We start from the raw sequence: 18,479 nt of genomic DNA, 5'->3' as shown, positions 1-18,479 counted from the left end.
TGGTCTGGGAAACAATGTAGTCCCAGGTGCTGGGTGTTTTATTTATAATGCAGCCAGAATCTTCCCTCCTGTGCGATGGCCCCTTCCCCCACCTTCCAGAGAGCCTTCAGAAGTGGTCTCCATAGTAGGTTTCAGCACACAAGCTGTATGTCTAACTAGCAGCCATGTTGTGATATTTTGTTTTTGGCTCCAATAATGAAGTTTAAAATAGTTTCATTCTTTTAAAAGAATGTTGACTTCAACAAAAATCTAGGTAGCACAGGATGTAGGCAAGCTTCAGGAAGTTGTGGGCGTGGCCAGCCTCTTGTGCCTGATGGGTGCATGGCTGACCATGATGTAGTACTAGGTTCAGGGCTCTTCTAACAGCAGGCCAGCATCCTTGGGAGTGAGCAGAAGGTGGTCCCTTCAAGTGCCAATGTACGAGCTGTGGGGCTGAGACGGGACCCAGTTGCATTCGGAGTTAAATCCCCATTAGGAGCATCCTTTGACTATTTAGAACTAGTTTCTGGACCACTGTAATCATAAGTGCTGGTGGCTTCGAGATGGCTGCCAAGGCCTCATGAGCCTGTGGGAAGCTCCTTGAGAGGGAACATGAGTGATAGCTACACCTAGGTGTACTGTTGGACCCTTTCCTGGCTGGCTCAAAACCCACACAGACCCACCCATTCCAGGTTGCTGTGCCTGGCACCATGGCTACTCTGGGTTCAGGGTCCCTATTTGGGCTGTAGATTCCTGGAGGCTATGTAGACATGCTGGGAGCACTGTCAGATAGACTAAGAGCTACTATAGTGTCCACTTCTGTCCTGGGCTGGGGCTGCCTCTGTATTCCCCACTCCAAGCCTCCCGCTAGCCTTTTGGTATCCCACAACCCTTTGCCTCTCATGCGGTCTCATCCCAACTGGCTCTAGGCTACCTGCTTTCATGCTTTTCTCCATGGACACTCATAACGTTTTGAACATCAGTCACACCTAACTATAGTAAACTTCCTGGGGTATGTGGGTGATATGTCTCTACCTAGGGGTGCATACCTTGGTGCCTGTCTGTTCCCCCAATGTTTACCAGTTGTCATAAGAGGCAAAAGAGAAAGTAGGTCACCTGCAAGCCACAATTTCCTGCCTGTCTATCTAGAGACCTGGTGGTTTTTTGCTAGCCCAGAGGCAGCTGGACATACCACCTCAGTGCTGATAAATGCTCCTCACCTACTGAGTCCCAGGGCTCCATGAACATCCCAGCTGCAGCACAGAACAGCTCTAAGGGTGCTGGGCAAGGTCATGGGAGGGAATTATAAGGGTTACTGTCCTGAGATGGGAGGATCCTTACTGGGCTCCGGGGGTACATTGTCCTGGGAGCCCCCAAAGCAGAGGATGAAGGATGGGTAAGTGTCCCTCACTGGGAAGATCACAGAAAGGAGAAAGGTCATCCTGGGGAAACTGAGTCAGCTTCTGAGGAGCCTCAGACTGTCCAAGGGCAAAAGGTGTATTTATATACCCTTTGGTATGCAGGCTTTGGTGAATTCAACCTTGTGGTGTATCCAAGGTGCCGGTCCCAGCTGAAGCCACAGAAGCAGGAAGCTGGGGAAAGCCGGTGGGTATCTCTGTGGCCTCCTGGCTGTGGCAGGGTGACTGGGGAAAGTACCCTGGGGCCCAGGAGCTATCAAATGATTACCATCACCTTGAGTGTTTGTACATTATGCTAGGCCCTGTGTGAGCCTTCTTCATGTTACACTGCTAACATGGCTGCCCCTTACTTAAGGATGCTATCCTACCTGTCAGCGCTTCATAGAGAGCCAGATCACAGGCCATGCCTCTGCAGGTCACCGCCCCCCAATGCCCCTGTCCCTTTCAACCCCATTGAAGCCATTGATGGTTCTTGGCACAGTCTGACCAGGAACCTCTCCAGCTCCATGTTTGCCTCAGCCCTCGTCAACCCTGCCATGTGGATTCTCTGTGGCAGGGTAGAGTCAGTGAGAAAGCGGGTATGGGAGCTGATGGCTTGTGGCACAGACTGGGCAGACAGGGTCCTGATCCCAGTCAGGACCTTTATAAGGCCTGCCCACATCATGGAATGACTGGAGCCCCCCCCCACACTTCCGCCTTTGGGATTGGGACAGGGACCAGCCACCTACAATTTAAAGATCTGAACTTGCCTCAGGGAAGCAGGCACTTCACCACATTTTTGGTCTGCTGTTGAGGACTGGGCAAGAGAATTCTGTCTAACCCTGAGCTGTCTTAATGTGACCTCAGGTGATATCACTGTGACCGGACCATGAATAAACTCTCTTTTTTGACCTTAGGACACTCTATTGTGACTGTAAGTAACCCACTGTGACCTTAGGTGACATTGTGACTTTGGATGGCTTTACTATGACTGTAGGTGACATTGTAACTTTGGGTAGCTCTGTTGTTTGATCCTGGCCATCTTGGTGTGACCTTAGGTGATATCACTGTAATCTTGTGTGAATTCAGTGTGGCCTTTGGCAACCCTTGGGTAACCGTGCGGTGACCTGGGTTGGTGGTTAACATGCAGGATTTGGTCCAGGAAGGATGTTGGGCAGGTTGATGGGTCCTTAGTGTGAGGGAGCATAGGGGGGCAAGAGAGGACCTTGCTTCAGCCCCTGTGTACCCTACATTCCCCCTAGGATAGACTTGGGCTAGTCAGCCTTCACATAGAGGCTTCTGGAAGTTTCTTCACATAGCACTAGGGCTTTTGGGGGGAAGGGCTGGGATTCCCCCAACATCTCTGAATAGATTCTGGCCCTAAGAGCCAAGTACCCAGAGCCAGGTTCTTATTCCTGGGCGTGGCCTTTAGCATTCTTTATAACTTTGATTTGGTCTGGATGGGAGCCAGGCCCAGCTTGGCCTGGGAGGAGGCCATCGTATGCAAGAACCCTGCCACCTGCCCCCCACCCCAGTTGCCTAAGTCCACCCTCTCCCTGCAGGCACTCAGACGAAGAAAATTGTAAGAGTTCTACAGAATAAAACAGCCACTGTTTCCAGCCAGGCTTTTGAGTCGCCAAAAAATGTGGAGTATTCATGATTTGGCCCCTAGCCTGCAACGTTCCTTGGAGGGCTGACCGGAGGACTGCCCTGCCACGCATCGGGCATCCGTCTCCACAGTGCTTGTGGCTCAAAGCCCCTGTCTCTACTGGGGTGACAAAAGTGTCCCCCATACCCCTTCTGGTTCCTGAGTTGGGGCAGGTGCTCAAAGTCCATGTGCTAGGGCTGCATTGACCAGAAGGCCTGTATTCAGAGTGTGTAAGGAATGCACAGACAGAAATTTCTTCACCTCACTCCAGCCTCCTCTGGGGCAGTCCCAGGCAGGGCGGCCACTCTGCTGTTCCTTCAAGACCCTTATGCTGTGCCAGTTTGGAGTGGGCTGCGACAACTTTTTGCTGGCAACGGGCAGCTGGCACTCTGGCCTGTTTGAAGTTTCCTCTGTAGCCTCTAGTTCTGAGGCTTATTGTTTTAGCCTAGCCCTGCAGGTCCCCTGACACTGTGGATGCCTGGAGATGGGCAAGCAGCCTACACACAGCTGGCTACATTCAGCCAGGGGTTTGAAGTTGTGCTTGGCCCCCAGGGCCTGGGCCTTTCTCCAGAGAAAGCAGCCATTGCAGACTTGCTGGGATTTGATCTCAGGCAGAGCCACCTGGGGAAAGGAAGGACCATTACTTAGACATATTGTGAACCCTATGTGACCCCTGAACCACTTTCATCTTTTGTTAAGTCAAGTCCTTGGCTATGTCTCAGGTCTTCTGGACCTCCAGACCCCAGTCCTGGGACTGCTCAGAGGCTACTGCCCCTTCCACCGGTAGCAGGAACCATCCAGACAGAGTACTTCCCCAGAATGCCCAGGGCATGCACTGGACTCTGCAGAGAGCTAAGTCTTATGGTGGCTGAGTCTCAAGAAGTTCATCTACCATCCACCATCTTCCCAGCAATCCACTCACTCACCATCTATCTATCTACCCATCATCCACCCACCCACCTATCCACCCACCTGCTATCCACCCACTCAACCATCTTCCATTTTCTTCATATCCATCTACCCACACATCCATCTACCCACACACCATCTACCCACATATCCGTCTACCCACCTACCATCCACCCACCTATCCATCTTTCTGCTGTTTTTTTCATCCATCTACTTACCTACTTCTCCATTTTCTCTACCTACCATCTATCATCTATCCATAAATCTATTTACTCACCCATCTCTCTTTCATCCATCTACCCACCTATCCATCTGTCTACCACACATCTATTCATCATTTATACAACCACCCTTTTACCAATCTATTTTCTATTCATCTACCAGTCATCTATGTAGCCACCCATTCATCCAGCTATTAACCCATTCATCCACCTATCCATCCATTCACCAATCCACCACCATATACCTATCTACCTATTCATCCATCTATCCATCAAGTCAACACATCCATCTATCTACCAACCACCTAACCATTCACCGGCACACCCTCCACATACTCTACTATCCATCTACTAACCACTCATTTATACTCATCCATGCACTCACCCACCATACATTAATGATTTCTAATGCCATTCTAATATGGCTGAAGAACATAATTGCATGAGTTTGATTCTTTTTAAACATATTGAGACTTGTTTTATGGCCTAGCATATTGCCTATGGTGGAGAAAATTTCATTGAGCATTTGAGAAAATGTGTATTTTTTTGTTGAAGTTCTACTGAAACACACAAATACAGACAAATACATACATGAGTACACACACACACACACACACACACACACACACACACACGGACACAAAGGAATGCTTCTGTTACACATTTGATCAGGAACTCAGAAACCCTGATGGACACCTACTTTTTGATCCTATGTCCTGTTGTCCTTCATTTGAGTGCCCTGGGCACATCTGTGTGTGTCTACACATTATCTGCACTCATGAGAAATAACCTTCTAGGTTTTTAAATATTCCCCAAAGCCAGGTCTAAGATTCCTGCCATCTCCCTCATGGCAACTTCCCCAGGCTAGTTGGACTGTGTGCATGGTCCCAGTCCCTTTTTATTGTGGCAATGTGGGTTCCAGCATGCTTGAGCCTGCCGTCTTAGTTCCATAGATTGGGAACAGCTCTTGCTTTCTTCCACAGCCGTGTTGTGTGCTCAGCAGCTCCATATACGTCTTTGGGGGAGTATGGAGGTCTTACCTGCCCTGGGTTGGGTCTCCTCCTTACTAAGGGGTTTGAGCAATGATGTACCACCGGAACTGAGGAGATGGCTCAGTTAGTGAAGAATTTGCTGTACTAGGACCTGAGTTTGGCTCCCTAGTACCCACAGAAAAAGCCAGGTACAGGGGCATGCACCTGTAACCCCAGGCTGGGGAGATGCAGACAGGAAGCTCCCAGGGGTCTGGCTGGCAGCCAGCCTAGGCAAATTGATGGGCTTCAGGTTAAGTGAGAGATCCTTCCTCAAAAAATTAAGGTGGCAAATGATAGAAGAAGATTTCTGATGTCAATTCTGGCACCCACAAGCACACATTCAAGAGTGTACACCTGCGTACCTGTGCACATCCATTAACACATTCACAGGCACAGGCACACAGTGTCACACTAATAGGTGGCTGGGACTCTTGGCAAGGACCTTGGCTGACTCCAAGTCATGGGGCAACCAGGCCTGTGTGATCATCTTTAAAGGTGAGGGGGTCTCCCCATTTCACACTTTTGGGAACCTCCTGGCTGGGGGAGAGGCTTCTGGAGCAGAAGAAGTGAACAGACTAAGATCTGTATTTCCAAGGGTCCCCTACTCTGAGCTCCAAGTTCCAGTCTCTCCCTTCCTTATTCTCCCTGATTCCCACATCCATTGTTTTGGGGGTAAGAAAGGGGGGAACCTGGAGCCACTTAGGGAAATGGGGGTACCTGGCAACTGCTCAGGACCCCAGGGCCTCTTTGTGAAGAGATGGCACTGAGCCCTGCCTGCAGCTAGTGAGGAGTCTGTTTACCTAATACGGGGTTGGGGGGGGGGGAGAATGGGAGGGTGGGGGCAGGGAAGTTGGCAAACAGCCCTGGGCTGCTAGCCACCCCATAGCAGCCTGGGTGGTGTTCAGGGGCCCCTCAGACCTGCATACCTTCCTCCCAGGATGCAGCCCCTCTCCCACCTTTTTAAACACTGCCTGGCAGTGACCCCCAAGCAGAAGGGAATCCCTAAAGCCAGCTTGCAAGGGCTGGTGGGAAATGAAAAGCCTGGTAGAGGCTGGGGATGGGGGAGGGGGGTTAGGTCTCAGGAGTGGCCAGCTTGCCAGTTGGAGGGTCCCTTGCCCTGCTCAGAGCTCATTCCTGAGCTATCTTTGCCAGTGGAGAGGTGCCAGAGGAATGCACTAAGAATCCTGCAGGGAGGGCTCCTGTCCAGACAGGGTCCAGGGCCAGAGACAGGCAGGGACTTGTCTAAAGTCACACAGCACAACTACGGGGGATTCTAGAGGGCATTAGGACCCTCTAGGAGCTAACTCCGTTTTGGGGTCCCCTCACCTGACAACATAACCTAGCTTTAGGTGGAGGTGGGGGAGGGAAGCAGGGCAGGTGCCATTGGAAGTGGAGAGGGACTTTTCTGTGCCACTTGTCCCACAGCCTAAAGGACGCCCTAAGGGAAGAGTCTGCCCTGCTTGTCCTCTGGGGTGCCTTAGAATTCTGGCATTTCCCCCTCAAAATCTGGCCTAGTTATGCTTGAGAGCTCCTGACCCCAGAACACTTTTATTTATGACAGAAAATCCGTCTCCATGGCAACACCTTAGGAAGCTGCAGCCTCAGATCATAACTTCCCGAGCAGGGAAGACAATCAGGATTCTCCCCCCCTCCCCAACAGCTGAGAGCAAATTCTGCCTCTCTCTGCAGTATGGGAGGGGGCCTGGAACATGAGGGGTAAGAGCATAGGAAAAAGACAAAGCCAGCCAACACTTAGTCCTTCATCCTGCTTCTCATAGCTGCTGCAGAGGCCCCTCCCAAAAGGCCCAGGCAGGACACCAGCCTCTGTGCACAACCGCCCTACTACTGCTCTCTGCAGGAGTCAGACAGCGCTTGCTTTCCTTGCTGGGAAATGGGCCTGAAGCATGGAGGAGAGCATGTGCTCTCTTGACATCCCATGGGAAGCCCACGTAGCATCTTCCAACACCATTGGAAGGGGAAGTCTGTACAGCTCCAGCTCAAAGTCACTCCTGTTGCCAGGCTGGGGAGGATGTCCTGCATCTCAGTCAGGCATCAGAGTAGAGGAATGCCCCTGGTCTCATGAGCTTCACATTCATTTATCCATCCATCTACCATTCATTCATCCATCCATCCATCTATCCATCCATCCATCCACCCACCCACCCACCCACACACTTGCTTATCCATAAACTCATCTACCTGTCTACCTATCTACTGATTCACTCACCTATTCACCTACTCATTTACCCTCCCATCCACCCACCCATCCATCTACCTACTTGCCCATCATTCATTCATCCTTCCATAAATCCACTCATCCATCTGTCTATTCATTTACCTATTCTCCTCCTTTCCCACCCACTCCCAATCTACTCATTTATCCATCTTCCTGTCCATCCATCCATCCATCCATCCATCCATCCATCCACCTTTCCTTCCAATTTATCCACCCATCCACCATCCATCTACTTACCCACTTATATGCACTTATCCATTCATCCAACCCAGTGGTTGGTCACTATGCTGTATACTATGGGGTCCTTGCCTTCTGAGGCTACCACTGAGGGCAAAATGGGCACTCATCTTATCGTCACTTACATATACACCATAGCACAGATCAAGTCAAAGGGTTTCAACAACTTGTCTTTCTTGGGCCATAGGCTGTGTGATGCTCACTAAATTCTCACAGCCCCTCTGTGGGATAGGTGTTGTGCATGACTATTCCTTACATATAGGACAACCAAGGCAGTGACTGAACTATCTCATCAACCTGAGATATACCTTTTAATGGACAGTCTCATGATCTACTGTCCCCAAACAAGACTAGCCTCCTAGTAGCCAGTTCTGCTCTGGAATCATGAATGGATGAATTCATTGATGAAGCCAGTGCCCTTTGTGATCCAATCACCTCTCTTTAGCACCACAATCTGGGGTCAAACCTTCAATATATGAGCCTATGGGGATATTCTATACATTAACTATAATATAGCATTGATGATACATGACCACCAAGTCCTTCATATTGGAGAGCGTCATTTATCCACTAATGGCAATGTTGACTTCACTAGCAAGGGTGGTGGAGACTTCTAGTGTGATTTGCTGGATCCAGTGTATGGAAAGAAAACCACCAGAACCTTCCCCTTTCTCCCGGCAACTGTTTGGGACAGGGTCATAAATCTTAGCCTCAGATTCATTGTGTAGCTGAACTGATGATTTTCCTACCTCAGCCTCTTCAGTTAGAGGATTACAAGCCTGGACCACCAGGCCTAGTTTATGTGGTTCTGGAGCCAGAAGTCAGGGCTTCCTTCTAGGTATCCTTTGGGTAGGTAACCTGTTTACCCACCTAGGTACATGCCCAGCTCCTCACCAGAACCTTCTGGTCCCTATCTCCAGACTTGATACTGAGCACTTGTCTGTCAGTCATTTTACAAGAAAGGCAAGGTGAGGACTTGCTGATCATATGGTGGCTGGCCATGGAGACCTGAGGGGTTTAGACTTCATATTCTACTGTGCCATGGCTTCCCTTCCCAGGCCAAGAGGCACTGTGGCTTTCTTTTCTCCCTGCAGCTTCCAGCATCTGTCCCCAGGTCAGTCTGTGTGGCTGTGTAGCATCAAGGGGGCCTGTGGTGTTTGCCTACACAGCCTTTATCCCCAGCTTCATGACCCTCAGGCAATACATACCCATTTCAGAAAAATTCAATTTATATTTGCTTGCATTTGGGAGAATAGACTCCAAAGCTATGAATATTTCATCTCTCCTCTCGTTCCGTTCCTCAGATGTTTTGGGGTCAGGAGAAAAGGCTGGATTCATTCGGAGTTCCAGTGGGACACACTAATAATGCAGCTCTGCTCCCGTTCCTTGAGCACCGTCTTCCTAGGTGCCCAATGTGGAGGGTACAGTGGAGAAAAGCTGTTCATCTCCTTAGTGACCAGGCAGCAAAGACACAACAGAAGTTTCTAGAGACGATATATATACCTTTCAAAGGTGTGCCATTGATGACCACATCCATTCATCCATTTTTCTCCAAGCAGCTCTCCTAGCTGCCCATCACTTGGAACTTTCCAATGGATGAGTCAGTTGAGGACATCAGCACCCTGTGACCTGTAACCTGACAGTGGGTGTGGAGAGGGGCCACGTACCTGCAGTGGGTGTGGGGGAAGCCAAGGGTGCCCTGCTGAGACCAGTAGTCTAGAAAAGAAGGTGGTTCTGACCTTCCCTGGGGACTTGATGAACCAGGCTCTAGGGAGAGAACATCTTTAGGCCCTGATTTCTACTAGCCTAGGGTGACTGCTCTTATTCTGAAGGCCTCTGGAGATGTTCCTGTTACTGTCTGAGAACTGGAACCCCAAGTCCTGACCTCTCAATCTATGGCTAATGGATGACCTTCATTACTCCAGGAACTCCATTATGGGTATCCTAAGGGCCACAGAGGCCTCTGCTGGTCTGAGGTAAGGAGGTAGAAGAGGATGAAATTGTATGTGTCTGCTGGGGTGTTGCTGCCCAGGACCTCAGGTCAGCAGGTTAAACAGCAGACATGGCTGAAGAAATGGCTCAGTGGATAAGACACTTGCCACACAGGCATGATGGCCTGAGTTTGGATCTCCAGAACCCATATCAAACCAGGTGTGGTAGCATTTATCTTTAATCCCAGGGCTCCTAAGACAGGTTAAGAAGCAGAGGCAGAAGCTTGTGGGCTGGTTAGCCCGGTGGGCAACAAAGAGAGCCTTTTCAAAGTGGGAAACAAAGATTGACATCTGAGGGTATCCTTACACACACACACACACACACACACACACACACACACACACACACACACCCCACAAAAAATAAAAGTGTGAACTAAACAAACAAGCAAGCAACAAAAAAGCAAACAAACGAACAAACAAAAAACCAACACAGCCTTCCATAACATCTGAAGTTCAAAGCCACAGCGTGGGCAGGTCAGGGTTCTTGGGCTGCAGAGCAACTGTTGACACCCCTTTTGTCTCCTGGCCATTCACACCTTCTTTCCTTGGTCTGTGACTGTTGTATATTCCAATTTCTCCTTTCCATTCTCCCTGGACGCATCCTTGATGGCCTCTATAGTCTTTCAAATGACCCTATCTCCAACATGGAGACATTTTGAGGCCCTGGTGTCTTGAGACTTTAACATATGAAATTTTGATGGACATAATTCAAAGCACAAATATGAAGTGGGGGAGAGCACAGTCAAATCTCCAAGAACATTCCAGAATGTTTTCTTCCACCTTAGGGAGGGCAACTACATCCAATATTTGAGTCCCATATGCTTCTTTTAGTTTAGTTTAGCATATTTAAATTGTGAGAGGCACAGCAAATTACCCAGGCGGGACTTAAATTCACTGCATTGTCCAAACTAACTTTGTCCTCCTGCCTCTGTCTCCTCAGAGTTGAGATTACAGGTATGCCTTGCTATGTCTGGCTTTTCCCCTCTTTCTTGATGTGAGAAAGAAACTTCTCTCTGAGGTTTGGGGTTCAGTCATTATTTAGCGTAACTCTTACTAAGTATATCCACTGGTGATTTATTTGCATGGGGCTGTGTTGTGAATGTGCCACAGCACACACGGAGGAGTCAGAGGACAACCTGTGGGCATCCATTTTCTCTCTTCACCATGTGGGTTCTGGGAATGGAACTCAGGGCTGCAGGCTCTGGCAACAGGAGCCTTTACCTGCTGAAGCAACCCACCAGCTCACCTGACATTGTTTTCCTTACAAACAGAACCTGGGGTCGAGGTTGGAAGAGAGTCATTTCATGGGTGACAAAGAATACAATTCTTGCTTTCAGAAACAGTTACATGGCTCATTAGTAGAGGGGTGGGGTGGGAGGGAGAATGCTCATCTTGCCTTGGGTGCTCGAGTGTGGAGTGGAGAGCCACCATCCAGTCTATTGCTCTTTGTAGACCCCACCCAATCCCCACTGCAAATCTTGGAATTGTTCTAAAAGGGACTCATGGAATTTTTGGCTATGAATCTCATGCTCTGTGACCAGAGTGTTGCTTCAGTAGCTAAAGAACTGTCTCAGTGGATAAGAGAGCTTGCTGTACAAGCATGAGAACCTGAGTTCAAACCCCAGCATCCCCCGGAAAGTTCAGGTGCAGCCATATAGTCTCATCTGTGACCTAAGTGCTGTAGGGGACAGAGACAGGGTGATCACTGGGGCTTGCTGGCTGCCAGCCTAACTCCAGGTTCAATCCTCTGGCCCTCCTTGTCCTTTCCTACAGAACTCAGGGAAGAAGATAAAGAGTGATAAAGCAGGGCACCCAGAACCTTCTTTTGGCTTCCTGATTGTTACACACATGACTCCTCATTCGTGCACAAAAGAAACTCACATTTAGCTGGGTGTGGTGGTGCATACATGCAGTCCCAGCACTCAGGAGGTAGAAGCAGAATGACCAGGAATGCAAGGCCATTATTGGCTACATGGTGAGACTGAGGCCAGCCTGGGATACATGAGACCCCATCTAAAAATAAATAAATAAATAAACAAACAAACAAACAAATAAACAAATAATCAAATAATCAACCAACCAAAGTACAAAGAATAGTTCTTCTATATTGTAGCCAAGCCTTGTGGAGGTAGGTGGCCACCAGCATTCCTTATCCGGTTTAGCTGCTTTCAGAAATGCTCTGGTCAGCAATCACCTACAGATGTGGAAATAGGCTCTCAGCTGTGTGAAAGAATGGAAAGTAGAGGTTCTCTAAAAAGAGCAGAGGTCAAGCTGGGTGTGGTGGCACATGCCTGTCATCCTTGCACTCAGTAGGTGAAGCAAGGCTATCCTTAGCTACATAGTGAGTTACAGGTCAGCCTGAGTTATGGGATCCCCTGTCTGAAAAGGCAATGAATAAAAAAACAAAACAAAGCAAAACACTCCCCTGCTGTGCTATTACTTTATACAAGGTGGCTTGAAGAAAAATACACATCCCAGTATCTTTCCATCTCAAAACTGCTATATGGGCACATGCCCTTTCTAGTCTTCTCTTGTTCAGGCCTCCTGGCTGCTTAAGTTTAATGCCTTCCTCTGGGCCTGCTGACACACCCTGGTCAACTGTGAGAAGATTCATGGTGGACAGATATAATGACAACCAGTTTGGGTGTCTCTTCAGGGAGGAGTCACTATCCAGCTGTAGGGACATGACATTCCCTCGTTCCCTCCAAGTTATTGAGCTACAAGATGCTGAAGTGTCATAGTAGACCTGCAGGCCCAGCTCCCATACCACGGCTAGCTTTCTCTGCCTACTTCTGAGCTGGGGGAGTGTGGACAAGGCAGCCTCAACCCAGTAGTTACACCCAAGAGCAAACATTTCTCCAGGTATACTGGAGAAGCACACATTCCATCCACCAACAGAGAAAGCTAGAGAGGAGATTGCCAAGGGCTCTGGAAACATCCTTCTGAATCGTACAAAGGAGCATGAAGCCCTTTTGAGGTTGATCAATAAGAACGTGACACCTGGAGCCCTGGCTATCATTTTGCAACCACAAGGCTTCACGGCTGATGTCTGAGGCCAAGTAAGGACAGTAAAGCAGAGAATCCCAAGTCTCCTGTCACATGATGTGATCCATGGCTCAGTTTAAATTTGTCCTTGGTTGGTGCTTCTACACTCACAACCCAGAGTGTCCTCCAAAATCCCTCCTACCTCTTCCCTGAGCTGTGGCAGAGTTAGTGTGAAATCTGGTGGGTGGGGAAGGGTGGGGGTGGGGAACTATGGGGGTTGGGGGGGTGTCAGCCCTCTGGCCCATGGCGCTTTCCCACAGAACTCTGAGCGGGGTCTGAGTCAGCAGAGCTATTTCTGGTATTTTCTCTCATTTTAGCCACTGTCTTAATTTGTAAGATGTACTTTACACTCCCCAGATCCTCCAGCCTGCTCAGGAGCCCCCAGGGAACCAGCAGCCCTCTGGCCTTCCCTTCTTTCCAAGAGGGAGATAGGGGTCTGGTTTGGACAAGGCCATGTGAGGAAGTTCCAACTGCTGTTCCAGAGTGATTGCCTTTTGGAAGCTTCCAGGGCATTTTCAGCCTTCCACGGAACTCCCGAGGGATTCTGGGAAGGGCGGGAGGAGGACTCTTAATAAGTTTGCCTGACCGCTACAATGGGGTCCTTGGGGCTGTTCATATCAGTAGCCCTACAGCCTTGGTCTTGACACAAGGGATGCCCAGGGTATATCTGATACTGTCCTTATGCAAGGACACATTGGAGACTCAGGAGATCCCTCCATAGGTCTGACCATCAACTTACCCAGCCCTACCCACGTCACCTAGGAAAGGTGAAGGGATGTAGCAAGGTAAGCCTGCACTGTGGGTCAGTGAGATGGTCTCAGATGTGTGGCCATGCTATTGCCAGGATGCTTCTATGCCATTGTCCTAGACTCTGAAGTTCATCCCTGGGGCAGACATACCTGGGGCTCCTCAGAGATCTGCAAGTCAGAGCCACCATGGTCCCTGTGTTGACTTACTAGTTCATGCATCTACCTACCCACTTATCCACGTACCTACTAATCCACCCAGCCATCCTCCCTCCATCTACTATCAAGGTTGATGGAGTGTGCAGTAGCCCAGGCCTTATTGGCCACTGGTGATCAAGGACTATGTCTATCCTGCAAACTCACATTCCTGAGACAGTCAGCTGGCCTAGATAGCCATAAAGGACAGGAAGGAGCTGTGGAAAGGGGTGTGCTGTAGAGTAGCACCCTTAAAAGCTATGGTTCTCAACCGGTGGCCTGTCGCCACCCCCCCATCCCCCACCCTCAACCAAAAGATCCTTTCACAGGGTTGTATATCAGATGTTTACTTTACAATTTATCGCAGTTGCAAAATTATACTTATGAAGTAGCAACAAAATAATTTTATGGTTGGGGTCACCACAACATATACTAAAGGAGTGTTAGGAAGGTTGAGAAGCACTCTGCTTGAAAGGATCTTATTTGTAAACACAGTCTTTGCAGCTGTAATTTGGTGCATTAAGTTTGAGATAAGTTCATCTTGGAGTGAGTGATGTCCTAACGAGAGGCAAGAGACACAGTTGCACGCACGCACACACACACACACACACACACACACACACCCATGCATGAACATGGTTTGAACACAAAGGCCTACAGATGGAGCCCAAGCCCAGGGTCACATGCTGTAGCTGGAGTGATACCCAGAGCAGATTCCCTTGGAGGCTCAACCAGTCCAGCTAACACCGCAGACTTGGGCTTCTGGTATTCAGACTGTGAGGAATGAGTGTGCTATCCAGACCATGTCTTCTGTGGCACTCTGTTGTGGCACCTTGTAGCTCTGGACTCTGCAGGCAGCAGCCTGGCAGGGCTCCTGCCTGGAGATCAGTGCTGGATGATGGAACCTTTTCAGGTGTGTTCTTCATCTGCACTGCTCAAATGTAGCAGCCACCAACTACTGTGTCTACTGGACACTTGAGACGCAGCTGGCACAATGTTTTATATAATGTCAACTTGGGTGCCCACATGCGGCTGGTGGCTGTCATACTAGACAGGCCGCTTTAGAGTCCTCTTTGATGGCTGAGTCCCAGGGTGGTGGTCTCTGTTTTCAGACATGCTTGCCACAGGGATAATAGCCAGGGAGCTTGCAAAGTATCGTGGAAGAGAGAAACTATGTTTTGTGGAAGATCCTCGGTACACACTAGTGTGCCCCCAGTGGCCTTTCTGAGCCTGTCTATGGCCTCAGCTTCTTGTATTTTAGTGGGAGTCCTCCAGCTGAGCTGCCATGAAATGAAATGACCTGACTCCTTCCATGTCCTATCCATTCCTCAGTCTCTCATACCACAGGATGCTGCAGAAAACTGACTGCTGGAGTAAGCTGCACTAGACCCTCATGAGGGCTGAGAGGAATGCTTGTTTCACCAGACTGTGCCGCCCATAACAAGTCTTATGATGGAGAGGTTGTGGCTGGGGGGGGGGTGGTTGTGAGGAAGGGATAAGTTTGCGGATGTGGTCATTGTGAAGAATGGCTGTCATGGGATGGCTGTGAGGTGACAGCTGTGAGGGGGCTGTAGTTGGGAGGGGTGACAGCTGTAATGAGTGGTCATCAGGAGTAGTGATCACGGGTGGGTGATGGATATTAATTGGTGACAGTGTCTTGTACACAGTAGGTTCTTGGTGGCAGCCTGTTGAACTGACTGATGGTGCATCAGCGCTCCAGAGTATGGCCAGGCATCCAGAATTCCACAGGAGTGAAGCAGGCGAGCGGAGATGGGCGTTGAAACACGTGTTCGCAGCCAGCAGTGCACAGCTGTTTCCTCTTGTGGCTTCTACAGCCTCGGATGATTTGTTTTATTAGAGGAGAGCAGTGTTTGCTACCAACCAGCAGCTCTGGAGGCCCCAGGGAGGCCGACAGATGCCTGTAATGATCACAGGCTCAACCAGTTTATTCTTTCTGTGTATGCAGATGGGTGGTGGGGCTGGACCACATGGACTACAGCCTGGTCTAGACTCTTGAGGGGATGCAAGGGAGCTTTGTTGGATATGGACAGAGCCAGGGCCCCTATAGTCTACCTCCTCTGCACCCTAGACCACATCTGCTCTGTAGTGGGCCTGGGTGAGGATGTGGCCCAGTGGGCTACTGATTGGTTCCTAGCTCTGTCTCCACATTTTTGGTTGGGGATACTGAACAAAACCCATCCTTGTACAGGCCTCTGTGCGTTCAGCTGACACAAGGAAAGACCACTTGCAGAGTCAGGTGTGAGACAGACTTCTGGTTAAACTGTGAGGGTTAGGATCCCCAGAGTCGGAACTTAGAGTGGGTCTGTAATCCTTAACGTGCAGCTCTGAAGGGGATGTAATATCCTGAGACCCTCCACTTGAAATCTAAGGCCTTTGGCTCATTTCCCACAGCAGGCTGGGGTGAAGCTGGGCTAAATGGGTACAGTGGAATGAGTGACTGGGAGGCAACTCTAAAAGCTGGCAGTTTCATTGGGATCAAGATTTGGTCCAGGAATATTATTTGGATATTTAACTAAAAAGCAGATTTTATGTATTAGCATTATTATTTGTTGTTGTGTGGTTCAGTGGTAGAACACCTGCCTAGAATCCCCCAGGACTAGAGGCATGGCTCTGTGATAGAACACCTGCCTAGAATCCCCCAGTGAGGGGCTGGAGGTGTGGCTCTGTGATAGAGCACTTGCCTAGAATCCCCCAGTGAGGGGCTGGAGGTGTGGCTCTGTGGTAGAGCACCTGCTTAGCATGTGGGAGAACCTGGGCTCCATCTTCAGTCCTACAGAATAAAACACAGTTTTCTTAGAGTGTCTGCCCTCTGCAGATGCTGCTCAGCAGCTGGATCTGCACTCTCAGGTTTGTATCTGGCCTTTGGTCCTGGGTGGTTGATGCTCTTGCACAGCGCTAGGTGGAGATTGTAGGGTGGGGCCATGAAGTTCTCTCTGGATCTAGGGGACTTGAGAATTCACCCTGGAAGCAGCAGCCAGCCCAAGTGCTGTCTCCATTTCACTCTCCTCTGCCTCAGAATTGCTCCCGCCACGCATGCCGCAGCTGCCCAGCTGCCATGCACCTGGTTTTCTGGGAAACTATGAAATGAGATTTTCTCAGGATTCTGCTTTGGAGAGTGGGGCTGGGAGGGGTGAGGCTGGGGGGAGCCTCTGATGACATATTAACCCTTTCCACTATGGGCAAGTTTCTCAAATCAGCATGGCATAGGTTCTCCAGCCTTTAAATTGCTTCTGAGCTCTTATACCAGTGGTTGTCAACCTGTGAGTTGCAACCCATTGAATTGCATAGCAGATGTTGACATTACAATTTATCACAGTAGCAAAATTTCAATCATTAAGTACCAATGAAATAATTTTATGGTTAGGGGGTCACCACAATAGGAGGAACTGTATTATAGGGTTGCAGCAAGAGGAAGATTGAGGAACACTGTTTCACACCAAAGCTCACAGAGGCCAACTCAGTCTCAATACTTTTCACTAACTGGACAATGGGCCCAGCATGGAAAATCTTTCAGCTCTTACTGGAAGCCTCCCAGCCGGAGTGACTACCATGAACACATCCTTTATATGTGAAGGTCACCAACGTTTTGCCCCGTGTTCTGACTCCTCTATAATGGGATGTTCCCTTCTTTCTTGGAGCCTCATGCTGCCAACCTCAAGGGCACCATCTGAAGTGCAGCCATGTGGATCAGGAGGAACAGGCCCCGAGCAATGTCTTGGGGGTGACTCTCAGGGTGACCTCATGTCCTTTAAAGACCTCAGGTGGTCAGGAGGCTTCCTACATTTCAAAGAATCTCCCTTGTACCCCTCAAGGAGGAATGCCAATGTCCCTGAATCAGGATGACACTCGCCTCCTTGTTACCCACAGACAGAGGCACTGGTGGGTAGCAAGGAGGCGAGTGTCATGGTTACCCGCATACAGCAGTGGCATGCTTTCTAAAGGCCGGGCTTTTTCCTGTGGCCCTTTCTCTGTGCAAACTCCAGCATGAGGTCAAGCCTCCCCCGGGAGCAGCCAGGATCCTGTTATGTCAGGATCACACACAGGGTGTGTGTGTGTGTGTGTGTGTGTGTGTGTGTGTGTGTGTGTGTCCAGTCTGATTTTATCCTCTGTCAGGCTTCAGGAGCTCAGTGGGGGATATGTCTGCCATCAAGGGATCTTGGGGTTCCCGCACAGTTCTGGGGTGCTAAAGAAGTTCCTTGCAGGACACTCCCAGGCTCCTGTCCTCCTCAGAGGAACAGGTGTCTCCAACTTCCCCTGAGCTCTGAGAATCCACCTTCTCTCTATGCATCTGGCAAATTCTTCCAACATTCGTAGATTCAGGCTATGAACTGAGCTTTCCAAGCTCAGCATGGGTCCCCAGGCCAAGTGGGCACTACACGTAGCATCCTGTCCACTGAGAGCTGTGGCTGTCAGGTGCTGATCTCCACCCAAGCACCAGCCTAGATTCTTGGATGTGAACAGCAGATTTTATAGATACTATATCCTGTGGGGGCTAGGTGGGAGGTGGGGGGATGACCCAGGGGCCCGGAGGAGGTCGGGTCTCCCCTCTACAGTGGCTCACACTTCTTCCCAGTCCCCCAGGGCTTCTTGGCAGACACTGGGTTGAGGGCAGTACTGCTTCCAATGTCAAAGCTGGCAAGACAAGACCGTCCTCTGTCCCTCAGGGTCAGCGCAGGGCCAGGCAGCGGGCAGAGGCCGGAGGCGGCCGAGAAGGAAATGGTTGGGATTTGCAGCCAAGGCAGGAAATGGACAAATTGTCGAGGAGGAGCTGGAATGGCAGCTGGAATGTCGCCCCCGGACCCCCCCAAACCCCCAGACGC

Source organism: Phodopus roborovskii, unplaced genomic scaffold, assembly GCF_943737965.1.
Source record: "Phodopus roborovskii unplaced genomic scaffold, PHOROB, whole genome shotgun sequence".
NCBI lineage: Eukaryota > Metazoa > Chordata > Mammalia > Rodentia > Cricetidae > Phodopus > Phodopus roborovskii.
This window is presented reverse-complemented; position numbering follows the sequence as displayed.